At 47.7% G+C, this 22071-nt stretch overlaps 2 long non-coding RNA genes across 4 annotated transcripts; both read right to left on the reverse strand.

The window, feature by feature from the left end:
- Positions 1-7155: 7155 nt before the first annotated feature.
- LOC127302078 (uncharacterized) lies at positions 7156-12634 on the reverse strand. 3 transcript variants are annotated; one of them, XR_007852630.2, is made up of 6 exons: positions 12197-12634; positions 11387-11476; positions 11025-11092; positions 10802-10905; positions 10091-10239; positions 7156-8731 (listed from the first exon to the last, which is right to left on the reverse strand). It is a non-coding gene; the product is annotated as an uncharacterized lncRNA (long non-coding RNA). The 3 variants fall into 3 exon arrangements; XR_007852628.2 differs by having other exon boundaries at positions 7156-9698; XR_007852629.2 differs by lacking the exon at positions 11025-11092 and having other exon boundaries at positions 7156-9698.
- Positions 12635-14941: 2307 nt separating this feature from the next.
- Positions 14942-16278, reverse strand: LOC127302079 (uncharacterized). The gene is made up of 2 exons (XR_007852631.1): positions 15849-16278; positions 14942-15460 (listed from the first exon to the last, which is right to left on the reverse strand). It is a non-coding gene; the product is annotated as an uncharacterized lncRNA (long non-coding RNA).
- Between the last annotated feature and the right edge of the window lie 5793 nt (positions 16279-22071).

The following is a 22071-nucleotide window of genomic DNA, read 5'->3' on the forward strand; positions in this document are numbered from 1 at the left end:
AAATTCAGTGGATCAGATGGTTCCAGTTCCATCGAGCATGTGGGCCGATATTTGGCACAGCTAGGAACGGCCTCAGTGTCGGATTCACTACGCGTGAGGTTCTTCTCACAGTCCCTCACGGGATCGGCTTTCGGGTGGTACACCTCGTTGCCACCAGATTCGATCCGGACTTGGAAGCAGTTGGAAGAACAATTCCATATGCAGTATCACTCAGAGGCTTCCGAGTCTGGCCTTGCCGATCTAGCACAAATACGTTAGAAGCATGGAGAAACTGTGACAGAATACATCCAGCGCTTCAGGAATCTTAGGAACCGATGTTATTCGGTTCGTGTGACTGAAAAGGAAGCAGTCGAGTTGGCAGTAGCGGGCCTTGCAACACCACTCAAGGACATGGCCTCCCAAGCAGACTACCCCTCACTGGCGCACATGGTTCAGAAACTGTCGGCATATGAACAGCGCCACCCGGACCTGTACCAGGACAAATTCAAGCGTGCAGTAGTCCTGGTCGAGGCAGAGGAAGACGAAGTTTCTGCGGGAGACCAAGAGGTAGCAGTGGCTGAATGGACTCGGGGGGCAAACCCCGTGTCCTGCAAATGGGTAAAGCCACCAGGCCCGCCCAGGGGGTTTGATTTTGACGTGACCAAAACTGAGCAAATCTTCGACCTCCTGCTCAAGGAGAAGCAGTTGACGATTCCCGAAGGTCTCAAATTCCCCACGGTGCAAGAGCTGAACGGAAAGCCATACTGCAAATGGCATAACTCGCTCTCCCATGCCACCAACGACTGCAGGGTGTGGCGTCAGCAGATCCAAATGGCGATAGAAAAAGGACGTCTGATTTTCAACCAGTACGCCATGAAGGTCGACACCCAACCCTTCCCCGCCGTTAACATGGTGGGATGCACTTACCCTGAAGGTTGCCAGCCAGGATCCTCGTTCAGCATCCACATGGTAGGACCTGGGCACCACTCTGGCAAAGATGGAGACGAGGGCAGCTGCTCTCGTAGCAAGGACACAGAGGAAGCCGCTCCACGCGATCGGCTCCGTCATGATGGCAAGCGCTACGTCACAGAGGGAGAAGTGAAGAACATGAGATATCAGCGACCCCTCTCTGATCACCTCCTCAACAAATATGTGAGTCAGTATGACCAACGCCGACGATCCAGCGATGATGATGAAAGAGATCGTCTGGCTAGAGAAGCCAGAAGATATCGTCGGCATGATCGCGATGAGGAGGAGCACGAGCGCCGTGCCAAAGGAAAATCAAGGGAGCAAGACGACAACGACAGGCACTGGGACTGCCCCTTCTTCAGACACTGCTGGGATTCAGGAATGAGCCGATTGCCCATAATCGGCAATTACCCAGAATGCAACCAGAAGAAGAAGGAGGCAGCCAACGTGTCCGTGTTCAAGCGCTTAGGGCCTCTCCCACCACAAAGCAAACGCGCTGAGTCCCCTCGATGGGAAGATCTCGAGGATTCAGAAGACGAGGGACAAGAAGAAGAAGAAGAAGACAGGTACCACCGGCCAAGGTGGTGCCCTGATGGACTCAGCCGTTCACAAAAGCGCAGGGTTCAGCGATTGCGCGGCCTGGAGGAAGCCGAAAGGTTGTACTTGCATACGCTAAGGAAGGCACGACCTGATCTGGCTGTGAAAGTTCAGCGAACCCTGGACGAAGAGGGTCGTCCACGGAAAATGGAGTGGCGTCCCAAGCAAAGCAAAGCAAAGCCGACGATGAAACATCGGCTGGTACAAACATGGTGCTCGTCCTTCCGACGGAGCTTAGTGCTCCACGATTACACGATGCACTCAAGGTGGACGACAGCAAGCGCATCAACATGATAAAGTCAGAGGTTGGGCTGGTTTTATCCACCAGCCTGACCGAGTAGCAAGAACAAACCGATGAGCAAACGGGGCGAGGCTGATCCTTGTGATCGGCCCCAAAAATTATGAAGGGGCATTACAGAATCTTCAGTCAGCGCTTCAATCGATATGGAGGCCGATTCCAGCAATCGGCCAAAATTATCTTCACCACATGTTCTGCTTGTGTTCAACATCGATCTACTGGGCAGCGGTCACGTCGGCGGATGAAAGTCAACACGAATCCTCGCGGAGCCGACGTGCAATTACAGTGCCCTGGCTAACCACAAAGCCGATATCTGCAGTCACCTGGCAGAATCGGCTCGGGGGGCATATAGTCAGATGAACATGTGCAGATAAACATGTGTAAACATGTGTGAAGTGAAACATTATGGGCCGATTAGAAAAATCGGCCAGTAAATTTTTTTTTTTCATAACAACATACAGCCGATGCAAGGGCATCGACTCTAGTACAGTTACACAAGACCAAGACCTACTGGCTATTGTGCTCAAGGTTCACATTTTCGCCAAGATGGTTTTCAGTTTGGTGTTTCGTTTATAACATCGGCGTTCAGTGGAAGAAAGCTGATCAATGACCTGTGCATCCTCGCCGGTATTCTCGCCTTGATTAAGGCTCGGGGGGCAGCTAACTTGGTAGATGTTCTGTTTCGGGAGCCGATTGGAGTCGCATCGACTGACCCTGCATCGTGATCTTCTCTGAAAGCAGTTCGGGTGTTGCAAAAGAAAACTGCTAAAGCTACGGAGAGGAACCGGAAAAGGAGGTCGTCGGCTTTACAGGTTTTGGACCGTCCTGTTGCTGCAAGAAAAGGAAAGGGACTGGATTCTCAAAATAGCCGATGAGTAGTCATCGGCTAAGGGATTGCGAAAAATTATGGTCAGATATCAAATCGCGGCCTGAATTTGGGAAGTGCTTGACTGGCGGTCTAATCGACATTTGAGTCCGGCTTCACGGGCGTCCAAAGGAAAAGGAATCCGATACGTTGCTATCGGTTTTGGTATGACAAGCGGAAGGAGTGAAATTGGATTAATTGAAAGATGAATTGAAAGAACAATTTTCATTAATTCAAAGGAGCGGCTTTACAAGAAAGAGCCGATGGCTCTCAAAAGAGGGATCTGGTGCCTAGTGCACTGCTACTACTAGTCCTACTCTACTAGTCGTCGCTGTCCTCATCGTCGCCGTCGTCGATGTCGTCGGCGCTGCTCCCGGGAAGCTCCTCGTCGCTGCTACCCCAGCCCTTGGCCGGAGCTTCGTCTTCCTCGTCATCATCATCATCCTCGCTGTCCGCCCAGGAGCGGAAGCGCTTGGTCGGCGGATACCCGATGGAGGAGGAGGATTCATCCTCCTCCTCTTCCTCCTCGTCATCATCATCGTCTTCGCTGTCCGCCCAAGCGCGGAATCGCTTGGCCGGCAGAAGCTTAGCGGGGGAAGAGGGGCCGCCCTCCTCTTTTTCTTCCTCTTCCTCTACTTCTTTCCCCTTCCCGTCGGGGGAGGTGGGTTTCATCCAGGGATGGAGGTCGTCTTCACTTTCGCTTATCAGCTCTCCATCGATGAGGAACTTGAGGTCCTCTTCCCCATCGGTCAGAGGCAGGTCGCCCTCTGGCGCGTGATCGGAGTTCCACTCCGGCTCGCTCGAAGAGAAGGACTGGAGGGAGAGGCCGGAGGAGACAGAGGAAGAGGAAGACATCGCTACAGGGGAAGAGGGTTTTTTGGTGCCGATAGCTGAAACAGAGGAAGGGGATGAAGTGGGCTGATCAATCGGCACGGTTAAATAATAAGGAGCCTAGTGGAAATTTATTGCTCAAGCAGTTTCCGAGGGGATGGAGCCAAAATTGTCAAATCGTGCAGAGAAGTTGAGAAGGCAGGGCATCATGATGAAGAATATTGCGACAGGTCTGCTCTGCCACGACATGACCCTTCAAAGGAAAAACAGAGTGGTTTTGAAATTATCATTGCCAAAACCAGGGGGGCATGTGTTATCACCAGATTTTGGCCAAATCAGGAGGTGGGCCGTAAGGGAGATGGGCTTGGAAGGTTACACGTGGAAGATCTCTGAAGCGGCCTTGCACGAAGAGTTTGGGCTAGATTGCCCGTGTATCTTTAATTATGGTAGATTGTATCTTAGATTAAAAGTTAGAGTTTGTATCGTACACGGTGGGGATTATCCCACGTTAGAAAGTCCCCTGGACTATAAATATGTATCTAGGGTTTATGGAATAAACAACAACCAACGTTCAACCAACAAATCAATCTCGGCGCATCGCCAACTCCTTCGTCTCGAGGGTTTCTACCGGTAAGCAACATGCTGCCTAGATCGCATCTTGCGATCTAGGCAGCACAAGCTTTATGTTGTTCATGCGTTGCTAAATGCGAAGCCTTTTTGATGGCGAGCAACGTAGTTATCATAGATGTGTTAGGGTTAGCATAGTTCTTCGTATAACATGCTATCGTAGTGCAACCCTTGCATGTCTAGCCGCCCTCACAACTATCTTAGGTGTGGGGGCGGCACCCCGCTTGACCATTATTTAGTAGATCCGATCCGTTACGGTTGCTCCTTGTTCTTCAAGGATTAGTTTAATATCTGCAATAGTTAGGCCTTACAAAGGGTTGGAGGATCCAGTGGCACGTAGGGTGTCGTTTGCTAGTCCTAGACAGGATGTTCCGGGGATCAACCTCGTGTTGGTTTTTAGGCCTTATCTAGGATCGGCTTACGATCACCGTGCGTGGCCGCGAGGCCCAATCGTGAGTAGGATGATCCGATTATGCGGTGAAAACCCTAAATCGTCGTAGATCGCATTAGCTTTATCTTGATCAAGCAGGACCACCATATATTCGTGCACCCCGTACGAATCATGGGTGGATCGGCTCCTTGAGCCGATTCACAGGATAACCTGAGAGCCGATCGAGGCTCGTATTTAATGTTTACGTGTATGCCATGCAGGAAACTAAGCGAGGCATCTCCATCACCTTCCTGACCAGGTATAGGTCAGGTGGCACGCCCTTGCATCAGCATCGGACGTGTGTACCAGAGGCTTTGCGGGCCGTCGCTCGGAGGGACCAGGGCCAGCCGCAGCCCTAGGTTGTTCCCGGCTCTACTGTGTTGCCCGTCGCTGCCCGCCGGTGGGTTTTGACCGCAACAACTCCTCCTTAATCTTCCTCTTGATGGAAGCTTGCGAGGCCACCTCTCCATCGAAGGCCACGTCATTTCGGTGTCGCCAGATGTACCAGAAAACCAAAATAATTGTCGTCCACATGTCACGCATATGAGCCGAGTGGCAAGTCCATCATGTCCGCCGCTCCTCGAGGTCGCCTATCACGAAATATTGTTTTGTTTTTTTGGCACAGCCCACAAAAAAATGTCACTTTCCGGAAAAAAAATTGTGTGAACATAACATATAAGGATGTACACCCATAATTTTTTTTTTGGAATTTAACATTTCAAAAATAAATTTATTTTTCATAATAGGTATCTTTGGGCCTATTAGCCAAAACACCATATCCGTCACATCAGTACTATAGAGTATATATGTGGTAAGCGGTAAAGTAGGGCAAGGGACAAGGGTACGTACGACCCACTAGGTCTAGGTCCTGATGAACGTGAAGGGACTCGATGGAGAGAGCGCCGCCTCTCGTGCACGCACGTCGTGAGGTAGAGAGATGGCCACGGTGCAAAACCTGCTTTGATCGTCCGGCAAGTAAAAGGTGTGGCCGATGATAGATCGATGGATGAACACGACGACCACAACCACAATGCATGTATGGTAGGCAGAGCATCCATGCACGGATACACTCGGTCAACGGCGATAGGGAGAGATGGGATCCATCGCCCCCTTAACTCGCATCCCAACTACTACTCCGATCCGAGTGAAGTGAATACGATGGATCGGCCACGCATCCATGATCCATCGGCCGAGTCGTTGTCGTCCCGCCGCATGCACGTTGAGCTGTTTCGCCTCACGCATCGCTCCATCCATCGATCGGCCGGTCAAGCTAGCGGCGCAGCATGCATGCTTTAGTTTTGGCATGCCGCAATTATTTTGATTAGACATGTGATTGAGCTTCTTTGGCAAAAAGGAAATCGTATCAGCTAGCCATCGGCGTGTAGTAGGCAGTAGAGAGGAGCTAGCTACTCAAGTGAAGTAACGAGCAGCGCACTTGGCAGTACGTGGGGGAATATGTAGGTGTAGGTAACCCCTAGCTAGCTTCCTACGCGACTCGAGTTTTTGTCATCGATCCTGCTAGCAATACGGCCCATGCTAGCACTGCATGCATGCGCGCTTGCAGCAGCTAGCGTAAACAAGGGGGGAGTCAGCCATGCAGCAGTGACACTGAAGACTGGAGTATATCAAGACGAGTGTGTGTGAATCGGGAGATGTACAAGTATACTCTTTTCGATTAAAAATAAAATAAACAGTAGGATCGAGTACTGTATATGCAGCAGATCGATGAGTGTACGTGAGCAGAGAAGCATATGCATCGCTGGAGATGACGAGTCCGCGTACGTCACATGCATGCTAGCTAGACAGCACGCGCATGAGGAATATGTAGACAAAGACATTAGAGCAGGTCTAACAGGCCCCTTATTTCTATGCCCCGTATAACGCGAGTTTTTCGCCCCGTATCCCAAAAGTGCGTCTTACTGTACCATTTCGTCTAGCAGACCCCGTATTTCGCCCTGTATTTTTAAAAATTAAAACCCCAGGAAAATTAAACCATAGTTCATTCATTGATCATACACTGGATCATACATATACATAGCGATGTGATGCGATCCTAGCTACTCGAGGATGATGAATGGCACGAAGGGCCCCCACTGCGTCAGGTATCCAGATTGCCGGCACAAAAAAGTGCCGGCAAAGGCACCAAAAGTGCCGGCAAATATTTTTCAAGGCACAAAAAAAAGTGCTGCGTTTATTCCAGTCGAGGTAGGTCTTTACCGGCATTTTTAAAGAAGTGCCGCTAATTGTATTTTAAGGCACTTCCAAAAATGCCGCTAGTTAGTATTACCGGCACTTTTGAAAGATGCCATGAAATCTTTTTGATGGCACTTTCCGAAAATGCCATAGAATCTGTTTGCCGGCACTTTTCGAAAAATGTCACGAAATCTTTTTACTGGCACTTTTAAAAATGCCATTGAATCTTTTTGGTGGCACTTTTCAAGATGCCATAAAAAAAACTGACTACACTTTTCAATGATGCCTTATATTACATTTGAAGGCTGTTTTCAACAATGCCTTTGATTATGTTTACATGCACTATTCAAAACAAAGCAATAATCATAGTACTTGCACAAATATATGCAGTTATCATATTGCCTGGTATTTTAATCAAACACAGTAACATGATCATGCATTAAAATTGTAGCCAGGCATCTAAATTATAGGATATGGAACCAACATTTGCAAGTAGCATCTAAATTACAAAATCATTACATGATCTTTAACCAACAGCTCGTCCCCAACCTCGCCGGCGAGGTCTCCTCTCCCAGCAGAGCATCTCGCCGTGATCTCCGGCAAGCACCACCAAGGCAACCTCTGGTCTCTCCAACGGCATCTTCGACCTCAACTGCATTCCACCTGAAGAAGAGAAGGATCAGAATCATCAAGCATGCACATATCCTACTTTACTGCAAATATTCAAAACAGTGCCCATATCTCATCACTAAATGCGCCGGGGGCAACTCAGTCTGTGCTGTGAGTATGGCTGAGTAGTACTCCCATATGGCATGCCCAACTGGTCAAATTGAAGTATCAAGTCACAGTTAGTCAGTAAACCCCTTATGACACTTGAGCTTTTAGACTCATACAGAGAGTCACAGTTAAATGATCATCGCTTGTTGTCATCATCCTTATTGTCGGATGATAGAACAATGATTTCATGGCTCTTGAGAGGAAGGCTGGGGTTGGTGTGGTTCGTGCTCTCCTGGAGGAGGGCCCTGGCACGTCGCGACTGCCATTACCAGAGAAGATATCCTTATACGCTTGTGGGCCTATCATGATATTTTATAGAAAGAAACTGTCAAATTACCACACAAAAAAGTCTGTCGAAGATATGAGCAAAAGAAGTGTCGAGGTGATTAGTAAAAGTATATATTCATCTTAAATCATGCCTATTTCAAAATAGACCTAGGTCTATCCTGTAACTATGTACATTTATCATACGTTTGCCGTTGCTAACGTAGTTGCATGATACATCAAAACAACCATACAATGCAGCCTATGCGCTAAGAGTATTGAAGCTCTGCATAATCAGCAAACCTTAGACGGAATGACTGCCAAAACATAAAATTAAGCACTCAAATAGAAAAAAGAAAGGGGTTCTCTATAAGTTCTATGACACCTTCGTTCAGTTAGTTGTTTCTATATCTCTACAAATCGTGTGTTCTAAATCCACAGAAATACACCACATAAGTTTTCAACGGCCGCCTTACCTTGAATAGATTCCTATGCATTGAGAGGATTTTTTCTATACCTGAAGGAGAGTATGGGCTAAATAAAATAGCATATATAACATAACAAGAAATTTTGTGATTCTCAAAGGTCTCTCCTTGGATAAACATGTGACATTGAAGACGATTGTTGCTAATTCACTTTGTAGCACTCAAAAGAGGAATATTGCTAATTTGTTTCACTAAACATTGCGAACACATAGCAGCATGGCAGAATAACAGGATATCATATGGAAGCTAGCACAACTGAATTGGCAATACAATGAACTATAAAATAAGTTGGCATCTTCGTTAATTAATGTCGTACGTGCAAGGTAAACTGAAAGGAAGCATCATATTAATGTCGAATACATAGTTGATGAGAAAAAGAACATACTGTGCACATAGATTGCCTCCTCTTCATGCTTCTGAACCCAGAAGGAAGGCAAATGCAGGTGTTCAGGGTTTGAAGGAAGTTTCCAAAGTATGTATCATATATCAAGAAGACATAAAACATCAAAGTTGTTGCATATAGCGTGCTTTCAATTCATAATCATTTTACATGGCACTTGCATGGTTTTTAGTAGTCATAACTTAATACCCGTTTGGAAAATTTACATTCATCTGGCCCTATTCTCTGAGTTGGATGCCTGAATTTCCACGAAACACTGAAGAATGTGCACATTGCAGTCCTAAATCAAGTTTAAAAATTCGTAGAAGTTAGAGCTTCTTTGGGCCTGACTTGGGTTAAGTAAAGCATCAGCTCTGGTGAAACGAAATTAACTCTGAATTCACTTTTATCATCCATGAATTAATAAAACCGAAATTACTAAATTACTCATATACTATTGCAAAAACATTGTTATACTAATAATCTAGAAACAACTTCCAGAAGGCCTTTCACTGCTGATGAACAACGCCTGTTAAACAATACTTGATTCATCTTTGGCTATAAAAAGGGCATTTTTTCCGTCATGAATAACTGTATCTCATATTCATTGGTATAATTTTTCTATATCCTGTTTGGTTGATGATATGAATTTCTTGAATTGTGTTATCAGCTTCTAAGTTCATAATCGTATGTTGTTTTCCTGGTGGTGAATTCTCATTGCTTATGTGCTATAAGGTGCTCATATTGTGGGTTGGTTCGTCTTGGTGCTTCTGTCCATGTTTCTGGGAGCTGATGTTTGTGTTAAGTCTGTCAAAGTTGACTCTGACTGTTTTGAGTGCTCATCATAGTTCGGGTAAAACAAGTCTGGCGTCTTACAAAAAAAAAAAAACCCATGGGTACCAAAAGCTACAAAGGAAAATCCAGGAACAGATAGGATGATGAAGAATTCAAGTGGTTGGCTATATGAAGCGCACAACAAGGCCATGAATGAATAGGTGTGGTACCTGCAGTTTTGGAGTATAGTTGACTGGTGTAAGAATGAAGTGTATGGCACATTTTGCTATAAGTCACTTCTAGTGCCAGATTTTATGCAAATGAAAATACAAGGCTACAGGATAGGTAGATAGCTGCAATCCAAATCCTTTTGTTGTGCTGCGTTGCCGGCCAATAAAACATTGCATGTTCAAATTTAGTATAAATATCACAGGACCAACATCTGAATCAGATAACACACATCCAAATGAAGGTAAATGAAATCGTTCTAGTATATGAACCCTGATTAGCTATGAAGACCATTGTTAACTTGATACTCATATCTTCTCTCTCAGAATAGAAGTAGTTTCAGAAAATTGCAATAATTCAAGGTAAAGAAAAGTAGCAGAGAAAAAAAGTAGACCTGATACTGGAAGATCACGCTCAAGCAGACAGATGATCTTAAAAGAAGGTATTTCCAAGATGACACCAGCCGTCTAGCCGGGTGGCAATTCTTGTGAGGCTTCTTGAGCTTTTTCGTTCAGTCTTGCTGCTACCATTGTCCTGAAGGTCCTGGAAACATGAAGAAAATCTTGCTCAGTTTCTTGGATAGTCTAAATTTGCAATATTTTGTTGTTTTGAATTAGAAGTCCACATCCACTGTGTATATTCAGGTTATTGGCATGTTGTTTGTGTTACTTGTACCTTTGTTAATATGTCATGTCTCAAAACCAGTACACTGAACCATAATCCTGATGTTACTTGTATCTCTGTTAATAAACAGTACCTCATGGCACTCAATGTACTACTGTTTCGACGCATCAATGCCCTACGAAAAGTAACTGAAGAAGTACAAATTTGGACAACCATTGCAAAGACTAAAAGAAGTTATCCGTGCAAGGAAATATTAGTTTCCCATGTACTAACAAATTTGTACTTGGCATGTTATTAGTTATGGAAATATTAATTTCCCATGGCGCTCAATGGTTATTGGCATGTCATTTGTGTTACTTGTATCTTTGTTAATATGTCATGGCGCTCAATGGGGCTGGTATGTTTCGAGCTTTCAAAGCTAAACTAACAAATTATTAACCACCCTATAGCTCTGGAAAATGAAAAAAGGATTATAACTAACCACGGATGAGTTTGGGGGTGCCTCCAGGCAACTTCAGTCGAAGCACCTGCAATATCCACCAATTCGTCCCCTGGTGCCACATACACTGAGGTGAGCTAGTCCCACTGTCACATGGAAAAATAACCGATTATCTATAATGAAGAGCTACCGATCAGCACATGGTAAGAGAAAAGATAATCTGAGAGATGATTCAACAATAATAAAATAAATTCAAGTTAATCACCTAGCCTATTTGTCTCTGAATTTTGTCAGCCGCACCATACACAAGATTTTCCTTGAGCCACTTAGTAGCTGCAAAAATTAACCTTATTTGATTAACAGAATTCAATAGGACCACAACTTCAAGCTTACAGTGACGGTCATTCGCAAAAGAGAGAAGCTAATTTGGACCTTCTTATTTGCTGCGACAACTGACAGATAGTGCATAAAAATACGCTATTTGTTGTACAGATGCTAAACTTTGAGTTACAAACACAACTTTCGTTCTAAATTGTAGTTAGAATATCTAGTGACAACCTCTGTAATATGAACTGAAGACGAAAGTCGCATAAAACCCAAACAATTGTACTTGGATCAATAAATTACCATATAATTGCCTCACACGGAGCTCAACCACTCGATCTGGCTCCATTTCTGTCCGCTGTCCAAGGAACCCCCAGGTTGCCAAGACTGCACCTGTGCTATCATAAATGTTTAACACATGTATAAAAAGCCAAGATCGCATTGTTAAAATACACACTGCCTTTGTATTGAAGGTTGTTTTCCTAGCATAGAAATTCTGATATAATGGAATCTAAAACAATCAGATACTTTTTTGATCAAAAAGGAATGGCATTGAAATTGTTGTTCTGAACTAAAAAGGTCACGTAAATCTGACCATTTAAAAACCCACTTCAAAATCATCAACACGTATAAAAGCTTCAGTGTAGAGTGTAGACAGTGGCCTATATTTGAGTGGTTTCTTGAACAACACATACATTTGGCACTTGTGAGCCTAGATGACAAAGTCAGAATAAAAATCCCTAGTTCTTGCATAAACTGGACAGAAAAAACATCAAATCAGAAAATCCACAGCTCAAACTTGCTAGACCCATCTCCTACTAATTGCTGGTGGTTTGCTGAAACTTCACGATCTAAACACAACTGACGATCATGGAGGCTAGCAGAATTGCAGTGTTATTGAACACAGCCGCTCGACCTGCTGATGGCATGGGCGCAGAACGCACTGGCGCAGCTCACTCGAGCGATCCGTTGGCGCTGGACCCAAATCGCGCTAGGATTGAAGCGCACGATTGAGCAGGAGCTGAAGCAGGTTGGCCCAAATCGCGCCAGGGTCGACTCGAGCCGTGCGACTGATCGGAGATGGGAGAGGAAAAGGAAGCGGCGGGCGCGTACCGCGTGGATGGAGGAGGAGGCGGAGGTGGCGGCGGCGTAGTCGGATTCGTCGGAGAGGTCGTGCGGCGCCGGCGAGCGCGGGTGCCACGCCGCCTCGGCGTCTGCTGCTGCCGCTTCGCCACATATCGGCCGACGACGGATTCTGGGGAGGAGGACGTCGTGCGAGGGCAGAGCGGCGTCGCGGTACCGTGGCGGCGACAGTGACGAACCCGACGGCTAGGGTTAGGCGCAGCGTCGCGCTCAGGGGCGGAAAGGCGGAGTGCGGGTAGGGATCCAGTGGAGGGCACCAAGAAGAAGCTCTGCGTGGAGGCGGCGGCGGATGCGGCCTGCGTTGGACGTCGGCGAGCGGCGGCGGACGTCGGCGAGCGGCGGCGGCGCATTGGGGAACCGAGGATACGAGAGAGAGAGCGGTAGGTGCGGCCGTGCGGGAGAGAAAAATGACACGGTTTCTTTGCATTTTACATTTAGGCCCTTTAGTTTTTTTGGGGAGGGCTGGGAATGCCAGGATTGCCGGCACTTTTAACAGCACTTTGGTAAGATGCCAGTAATAAGCAATATTACAGGCATTTTTTGAGAAACTGCCGCGAAAAAAAATACCGGCACTTTGGTAAAATACCGATAATAATCCAACATTAACGGCACTTTCTAAAAATGCCACAAATTAGATGGTAATTTAAGGCACTTATTAGAAAGTGCCACTAATCACTATTATTAGCGGCATATTTTAAAGTGCCACCAAGAAAAGTGCCGGCAATACCGGTACGTGAGGTAGTGCCCCTGGCGGCAGCCTCCTCCTCCGCCCTGGCGGCAGCCTCCTTCGCCTGGAATTCCGCCACGGCGGCGATGGCCGCCGCCTCCTCCTCTGCCTCCGCCCGAGCTTTCTCGGCGGCATCCGCCTCGGATTCGGCCACCGCACGCCGGAAGGCCGCGTCCTCCTCCGCCGCCTCCTCTTCCTCCTCGCCGCCTCCGCTTCCACCGCCGCTGGTGCTGCCGATGGTCGCCCTCCATGCCGCCTTCGCCGCGCGGTCGCGCTGCCACTCGGCGCGCCACTTCTCGAAGGCTTCGCCGCTCATCGGCTTGAGCGGCGGGTCTTGCCGGTACCACCGCCCACCCGCGGCGTACTCCCGGAGCGGATCCGGCACGTACAGCGCGCCGGCGTACCGGCACGCCGCACGGCGGCTCCCCGCGGCGGAAAGCTTGCACTTGAGCCGCCAGGCTTCCTCCACGGTGTCCGGCGAGCGGGATCGCTTCGATCCGCTCGCCGGAGAGGCTCTACTACGGCGGCGGGAGTCCATGCAGGTGGCGGCGGGTGGAATGCGGCGCGGGGGAGCGACTAATTGCTCGCCGGAGCAGGAGGAGGAGGCGGCGGCGCACGGCGGAGCTAGGGTTGCGAGTGAGGGGACCCCTCACTCGCACCTGCGCCCGGTATAAGTAGGGGGCGGAGGGGGCGATTTCCTGGGCCCCGTATTCCGCCGAAACGGGGCGGCCTGAATACGGGACCTGCTAGACGGCCCAAACCGCGCCTGCCCTGTATCTCGCCGAAATTTTACGGGGTGGGCGGGTTATAAGAAGCCTGTTAGACATGCTCTTAGTATAAGCAGAGCATGTGAGAAGGGCCGACGGAGATTCGGCGGTGCCAGTGGGCTTGTTGTTTAACACCGTAGAACGCATGCAAATTAAGCTAGTACCATCATGTGGCTTCCCGGAGAAATGTTCTGTACCACCGATCAAATGATCAGGACGTGATGAGCTCTCTCTTACATGAGTCCTTGGTGTAACAGCTGGAATGTAGGTCCTGCTGGAATTTGATACGTTTCCTTCTATCTAAGAGCACCTCCAACAGACGCGCTAAAAGCCCCGCGCGGCAAAAAAACCGCCGGTTTGCCGCGCGCGGGCGCTGCCGCGCTGCTCCGGTGGAGGCGGAAAAAGGCGCGCGCGCTAAAAATTTTGCCGCCCGCGCGCTATCCCGCGCGGGAAACTTACCGCGTGCGCTGCTGCGCGCGCTATAAACACGCCACGCGCGAACGCGTCCAACTGCCACTTCCTCCACGCGTCTGTCTCCCTCCTCGCCTCTCTCCCTCCCGCGCCGCTCCACCTCCGGCCGCTCCGCCTCCGACCGCGCCGCCTCCGCGAGATGCCTTCGCGCCGCCGCCCCTCCTCCGGCTACCACGGTGTCCGGGCGCGGCCGAGCGGCCGGTTCGACGCGGAAATCCGCTCCAGTGAGGAGCGGATCCGCCTCGGCACGTTCGACACCGCGCACGAGGCGGCGCGGGCGTACGACGCCGTCGCCTGGCGGCTCGGCCGCTCCCGGCGGACGATGAACTTCCACGACGTCTTCACGCGGGAGCAAGCGGAGATGCTGGCGCCGCCGCCGATGATCACGCGCGAACAGCAACGCCGACATCGGAGCTGGAGCAGCACCTCCTCATCGCCGAGCGCGACGAGGCGCTGCGCCTCGAATGGGCGCGCCGCTTCCCCGAGGACGTCGCCGCCACGGAGGCTTTCTACGCGCAGAAGGAGGAGGAGAAGGCGGCGATGAAAGCGAAGAAAAAGGCGAGCCGCGAGAAGCGCCGCGCCGAGTCCGCGGCGAGGAAGAAGGCGAGGGCCGAGGCGGCGGCGAGGAGGAAGGAGGAAAAGAAGAACGGCGCAGGGCCGTCGACCATCGTCCTCTCCTCTGTGAAAACCCCAAAATTTAAAAACACCATTTTTGCGACATTAGTATTGATCACATATGGCTAAACATGATTTCGCGCTAATCTCATATTAAATAAAATTCAATCACCAAAGTCCGAGCAATATTTGCCTACAAAGTTCTTATACACCAGTTCCACTTTTCAGCCCCTAATAGAAATTCGAAATTTACAATTTAGTCCTTTTCCACAATTGCTTAATGGCAAAGTAAATGCCAACTCAGATCCAGCCATTGTTCTCACACTTGTAAAAACCACAGCTGTAAAAATTCCAAGTGTAACTATGCATGTACATGGGTATGCTGCATGCACACCACCTGGCGTAAGCCAGGAACCGACCAAGCTTCTCACTCTACTATAAATAGCAGGTCCTCCTCACTGTTCATCACTTTCTACCGCACACACTCCACCACACTTTCTCTCAGACCACCCCTTTCCACCGCATCCGGCCTCTTCATCTATTCATTGTTGTGCTGGGTCTTTATTGATTTATCCCTGCTAGTGGTTCATCAGGTACTAGCACGGCCATCCGCTTGTGCTTTTACCTTTCTTTTATGTAGCATCTTCCTCTGCTCTGAAATGTGAGAATAAAGAAGAGTGTATTGATTCAGAGATTGTTACTAGCATGCCTAATGTCTCATCTTCTTACTTCACTAAATCCTGTAAGAGCAAGATTTAACTTGAGATCTCACAACGCTGTAGTACTAATGCATATTGATTAACTTGCTCTGTCTTGTCCTGAAAGAAAATAATCTGAAAGTTGCCTCTGCTTACTACTGTTGTACTAGTCTTGGTTTGTGCCTTGTAAATCTAATTAGGACCTAGATTCAGCTTCACGGCAGTTTACTACACCCTACTATGCATATGACTGTAACTTTGATTTGTGCTAGCATGTAGTATAGAAGCAATTAGTATTGTACTAGTCCGATGCATAAAGAAAATGGGGATCGAATAGCTCTTACATAGTTCTGGAAAGGGACTAGCTGTAGGAGTTTATGGCTGGTACCATGCTCGCCGTGGCTCCGGCCTTGACGCGGCAGGCTCGGCCGCAACATCGTCGGCGTCGTCCATGGTCGCTGAGCCATGCGTGAAGCCGCGCGTGCCAGTTGCCATGGCCGCGCGCCATACTGTGGGAAGCCAAAAATTGAGGGGATCAAGTAGTTGAGGTCATCAGGATGTTGTAGGTATTCACCAGGGCGCCGGAGTTGGTCGGAATAGATAGATCGACCCGGAAGTGCATCTGTGTGGTGTGAGGGAGAGTAGTATCAGAGGAGAGGAATGGGGACTGAGAAAGACGACTCATTCGAGTAGTAGCTAGGCTCGGCCACTTTGAATACCATGTACAAGACCAAACCACTTGTTTATTTCCTCTCCACTGTTTGGTACAGTAGACATAGGCAGGCAGGAGTGCATATCAGCTTTGGTCTGATACACATGATATGCGCACATGATTTGTTTTCGAAACACTAGGTCACTAGCACAACCACATGTAGCATCACTTGCTTAGCTGAAATTGTTTGCACGGTATGATTTCGTGGAGTAATTGTTGGATTTGAATTACTAAGGCTTAAAGCTTGTCTCTGAAATAAATATTAGGAGTCGACCATGGATATTTAGGAAACATTGACGGTATATCCGAGTCGGTCGGAGCGCGGTCAGGCAAGTCGTCGGACCCCTATGTTTTACTAAAATGTTTTATGGGTTATGATATTCCAAAATCTCGCATGCGAACCAAATACAAAGATTTTGGTTTTCTAAATGAAAATGAGAGTCGGATCGGAAAGATCCGCCGATTTGGCGAATGGACCAAATCCGGTGGTTCGTTTGAGGTATGTCGTCAAAACCCGGGCAGGGTTGTGATTTAATTATTTGGTGGGTAGAGGAGCCGAAATTGGTGGAAGCATCCTGGTCAGGGTTGCGAGAGTCAGGCTCCTCTACACAGGGTTATCTAATAAAAACACAACCATCTGGCGCTTACTTCAAAAGCGACGCAGCCCGTGCTGACCATAGACCTGGAATGGGACGGGCTTAACCGATTAACCATGCCAAGTAGCTACCTCTGCACGGGTGAGAAGGTGACTGTAGCCGGGTAGGTACGGTCACCCTAGGGCGAGACCGCCGGTTAGGGGTCTCGACCCGCGGGCCTTTGGCGATTAAGGCAAGGCGGAAAAGCAGAGGTAGTGTACGGGCTGGCTAAAGGTTTTGGTCCCTTGGTCTAGTTGTGCGCCGTGGTAGCGCATGAACGAAATCGACCAAGTGACACTATGGGCAAAGCAGTACACCTCTGATCAGAGTAAAATGTGATATCACTCCCAGCTTCCGGGTTTGGAAGTGCGTCGTGTGGGTTTTCCTCTAACACAGGATGTAAGATCCCACGTCGTCTGCCGCCAGCAGATTTCATAAATAAAAATATGGTTTTGCAACAAACGGGAAATCGGGGAAGTTTTTCTCCTAAAAGTGTTCTCGGTCGGACAGCTCATTAGCCGTTGAGTTTTTACTTTCCTTTTAAATCACCCGCCACCCCTCCACCCCCGGCGACTTGCGGAGTACGTATTTTATACGTGCTCAGCCTTGCTCTCTCCGTTGTTTTCCAGAGGCTGTGATGTATGACAACTCTGAGGAGATAGAGACCGGTGCTTATGACGAATCTGGCACTTGTGGTTACTTTGACTCTGACTTTGCTGAAGTGGAGTATGAGTATGGGGAAGTTGATGTCCAAGGCTATGAGGAGTAGATTTATGGCTTGTAGTTCAAGCGGGTGGGATTGTATTGCCTTAGTTTGTGTGACGATGTAATAAAGGACACTGCTTTCAAACGGTGAAAGTTTCCACTATGTACATGTTACTATTCTCCTTAGTTGGTCCTCGCGCAACTCTGAAGTGACGGTTTCCGTTACGCTTGATTTGATCGAACGTAACGGGGCGTCACATCCTCCTCCTCCTCCTCCGACTTCCAGTGGACGACGACGTCGACGCCGGTGTCGGACACGACACTGAGCAGCTCCGACTTCGACTGGGAGTCCAACGACCAGTCGGAGGAGTAGTTTATTTTAGTATTTTCGTTTAAATGTCGCATTGTATCGTTGCACTTTTAAAATATATTCGTATTTTCGATCATATTTTCATAGTTCGTTTGATGAATTTTCAAAAAAAAAACGGTCGGATTAGGCGCGCTGCAAAATAGAGCCTCTGCCGGAGGTGCGTTTTTCGCACACCAACACGCGCTGCAAAATAGAGCCTCTGCCGGAGGCAAATTCGCTATACCGCGCGCCAGCGGTATATAACGCGCCCAATCGCCGGTATAGCGCGCCACGATTTAGCGCGTTTGTTGGAGATGCTCTAAGCTCCAACTTGACCACTGGAGAAATCGTTGATCGATCGGCCGACGGCGGCGTCGACGTGCGCGCGCGGTGGCAACACTTCTTCATGCTCTCGTCGACCGGAGGAGGGACTGGCCTGCACCGCTTGTGGTAAGGCCGACGGCCTTGACGAGAAATTGCAGCCTGTGCGGCGGAATACTGGGCCAGGCTGACTCTTGCGACGGCCACGGCCAGCCCACCCGCGGTTCATATTCCCCGCTCATTAGCGGGGCGGATTAACGCGCGCCAACGTGGGAAAGCGAGCGGGCCGCAGCCCATCTAATGTGGCTTTAAGTTTTTCAGGTTTTTGTACGGTTTTGTCTGGTTCGGTCGGTTTTTGCCGGTTTATTTTTTCAGGGTTTCCTTTTCTTTTTCATTTTTCCGTTTTATCTTTTTCTGTTTTTTATTTTTCAATTTCGAGCAAATTTCAATTTCGAGTAAATTTTAAATTCGAGCAAATTTTAAATTGGAGCAACTTTCAAATTCGAGCAAATTTTAAATTGGAGCAGATTTTAAATTTTTATTCGGTTTTGAAATTTGCTCAGATCTAAATTTTTTCCCCGTTTTGAAATTTGCTCAAGTATTTTGTTTAATTTCAGAATTTGTTAGGATTTGATCTCTGGTGTCTAGCAGAAGAGAGCTGATACCACTAGGATATGGTTCGCATGTTGGTATATACAGAAGAAAGCTTCTAATAATTGTTTCGCGATCGAATGAATTAATGGGCCGGTCCATCCCAGGTCGCCTTCAGGTGATGCTCGGTCTGGCTCTGGCACGCTAACGAGCGTGGTATAGGGGTTCCCTAGCCCACCAGGATAGTTTGGTTTGGTTCATCGTTGATTGTGACATCTGGCTTGATGGGCTAGTGGTTGTGTAGGTTCTGCTCTAGATCGGACAACCGACTTTTGGGCTACCGCACACCCGGGCGTCCTCGTGGCGGTCTATCAGGCCACGGCATATTTGTGAATATTTTTTCAAATTCAACAATTTAAAAGATGTGAATATTTTTTGGAATTGAACATTTTTATAAAAAAAACCAAACATTTGTTAAACATGAATATTTTTTTAGATATGAATATTTATTAAAATATAACAACAACAACAACAACAACAACAAAGCCTTTATTCCCAAATAAGTTGAGGTAGGCTAGCGGTGAAACCCATAAGATATCGTAACCAACTCATGGTTCTGGCACATGGATAGCAAGCTTCCACGAGGCTCTTTCCATGGCTAGTTCTTTGGTGATACTCCAATCCTTCAGATCTTTCTTTACGGACTCCTCCCATGTCAATTGTGGTCTCTCTTGACATTAACAGCACGCTTTAGCCATCCACTATGCACTGAAGCTTCTGGAGGCCTGCGCTGAATGTGCCCAAACCATCTTAGACGATGTTGGACAAGCTTCTGTACAATCGGTGCTACCCCAACTCTATCTCGTATATCATCATTCCAGACTCGGTCCTTCCCCGTGTGGCCACACATCCATCTGAACATGTGCATCTCCGCCACACCTAACTGTTGAACATGCCGTCTTTTAATCGGCCAACACTCAGCGCCATACAACATTGTGGTCGAACCGCCATCCTATAGAACTTGCCTTTTAGCTTTTGTGGCACTCTCTTATCACAAAGAACGCCAGAAGTTTGGCATCACTTCATCCATTCGGCTTTGATCCGGTGGTTCACATCTTCATCAATATCTCAATCCTTGTCCAGGATTGACCCCAAGTATCGAAAGGTGTCCTTCTGAGGCACCACCTGCCCATCCAGGCTAACCTCCTCATCGTGCCTAGTAGTACTAAAACCGCACATCATGTACTTAGTTTTAGTTCTACTAAGTCTAAAACCTTTCGATTCTAGGGTTTGTCCCCAAAGTTGTAACTTCCTATTTACCCCGTTCGACTATTATCGATTAGGACCACATCATCCGCAAAGAGCATACACCATGGGATATCTCCTTATATAGCCCTTGTGATCTCACCCATCACCGAATCAAATAGATAAGGGCTCAAAGTTGACCCCTGGTGTAGTCCTATTTTAATCGGGAAGTCATCGGTATCGTCATCTCTTGTTCGAACACTTGTCACAACATTAGCGTACATGTCCTTGATGAGGGTAATGTACTTTGCTAGGACTTTGTGTTTCTCCAAGGCCCACCACATGACGTGTCGCGGTATCTTATCGTAAGCCTTCTCCAAGTCAATGAACACCATATGCAGATCCTTCTTTTGCTCCTTGTATCTCTTCATGATTTGTCGTACCAAGAAGATGGTGCGGTGACCCAGCATACCACTGCATGTTGTAGTATACAAGTCGTTGATATGATCTTTGTGAAGGGACTTCTTCACAATTTGCCATATCCCTCAGAGTGGTACAACAGAAACATTGCATGTCATAACACTCCATACTTTATTACAAACATTGTCTTAACAAGTTGGTATTCTCACAGGTCCTATGAGAACACCCTAAGATACTACTTAAGTACGATTACATCTCATAACAAATATAAAGAGAGCTCAATAACTTATTTAGGTAAGTTCTATGTTGCTCGGCTCTATGATGCTAAGGTATATCACTACTCCTCCACCTCCGTGTCATCTGGTCCGTAGATTATCCCATAGTCTACTCCTTCCACTCCGCCGGTAAGATCAGGTTCTTCGTAGACTAGCTCGTAACTTCCTTCTGGTGCTCCATCGTTGATGGCCTCCACTTCCGGATCACAGTCTAGCAAGGGTGTCGAAAGAAAGTGAGTACAGGGGTACTCAGCAAGTTCTAAAAGAGTAAAAATGTGTTTGATGCACTAGCTACGACCATTGATCAGGAAATCGCAGGTCAATGCATGTTTTGAAATCATTTCTTCAAAAGGTTGCTTTTATTATGAAAACTATGCTCGTCAGTCTTCACAGGTTGACTAGAACTTCGTGGAGTTCCTTTCCTGCCGCGTTCGCAGTTCCCTTCCCGGAACAGGGAGTGACAGCCACAATTTGATACACTCTGCAGAGGTGCGTTACTTTTCCCACAAGAGATCTCACCCTTTTTGCCATCCGCAGGGACTTGCCCCCGTTCACACTTCCTTTGGTGTGAGGCCAGGTATAAAGATCCAAGCCCACACCGCCTTCTCCGCGACTGCAAACCCACCCTTTTGTCCAACAGTACACCCCCAGTAGACTTCCCCCGATAATACGGCTTTACTCACGGTGTACTCCGGACAATCCCTCATAGATGGTAGAGCTTAACATCACTAATGGATGGGGATTTAAAAGGATATCCCAACCTATTGCGGCAGTGCCTCCAACACCCCACCGGCTCTACCAATCCATTGGCGTGCAGAAGGGAAAAGATACAGCTGGCTTCCCCAGAGCCATTATAGATCTCATGGTCAACGCGGTTTGTACGGCGCTAGAATCACTGGACGGCATTGGTAATTAATCCTAGGGTGATATAACCCATGCAATGGAACCTCCACCATATCAACACATACCATGGTTCCATTGCCAACCACATAGTCATATTCATAGTTGGAAAGTAACATTTTATTTGCGATGCAGGAATGATAAGTATATAGCTTTGCATTAAAGTAGTAGAAAATAATCAAGTTGACATGAGCAAGGGTGAACTTGCACTGTGGACTGCGAGATAGTGCGGTTCAATGCGCTTGATGGAACCTGGACCTCGGGTTCTGTAAGAAGCATCATTGTCCGGTAAGGACAATGTTATAAAATCCAAATAATGCAATCATGGATGTATTATTTTATGTTGAATCCCTTTACCCCGCTGAGTTATAGCAATTTAGGGTTGCGTTTAAGATTTATGTCTTTGACAGTAAC

The sequence above is a fragment of the Lolium perenne genome, chromosome 5, assembly GCF_019359855.2.
Source record: "Lolium perenne isolate Kyuss_39 chromosome 5, Kyuss_2.0, whole genome shotgun sequence".
In the NCBI taxonomy this organism is placed as follows: domain Eukaryota; kingdom Viridiplantae; phylum Streptophyta; class Magnoliopsida; order Poales; family Poaceae; genus Lolium; species Lolium perenne.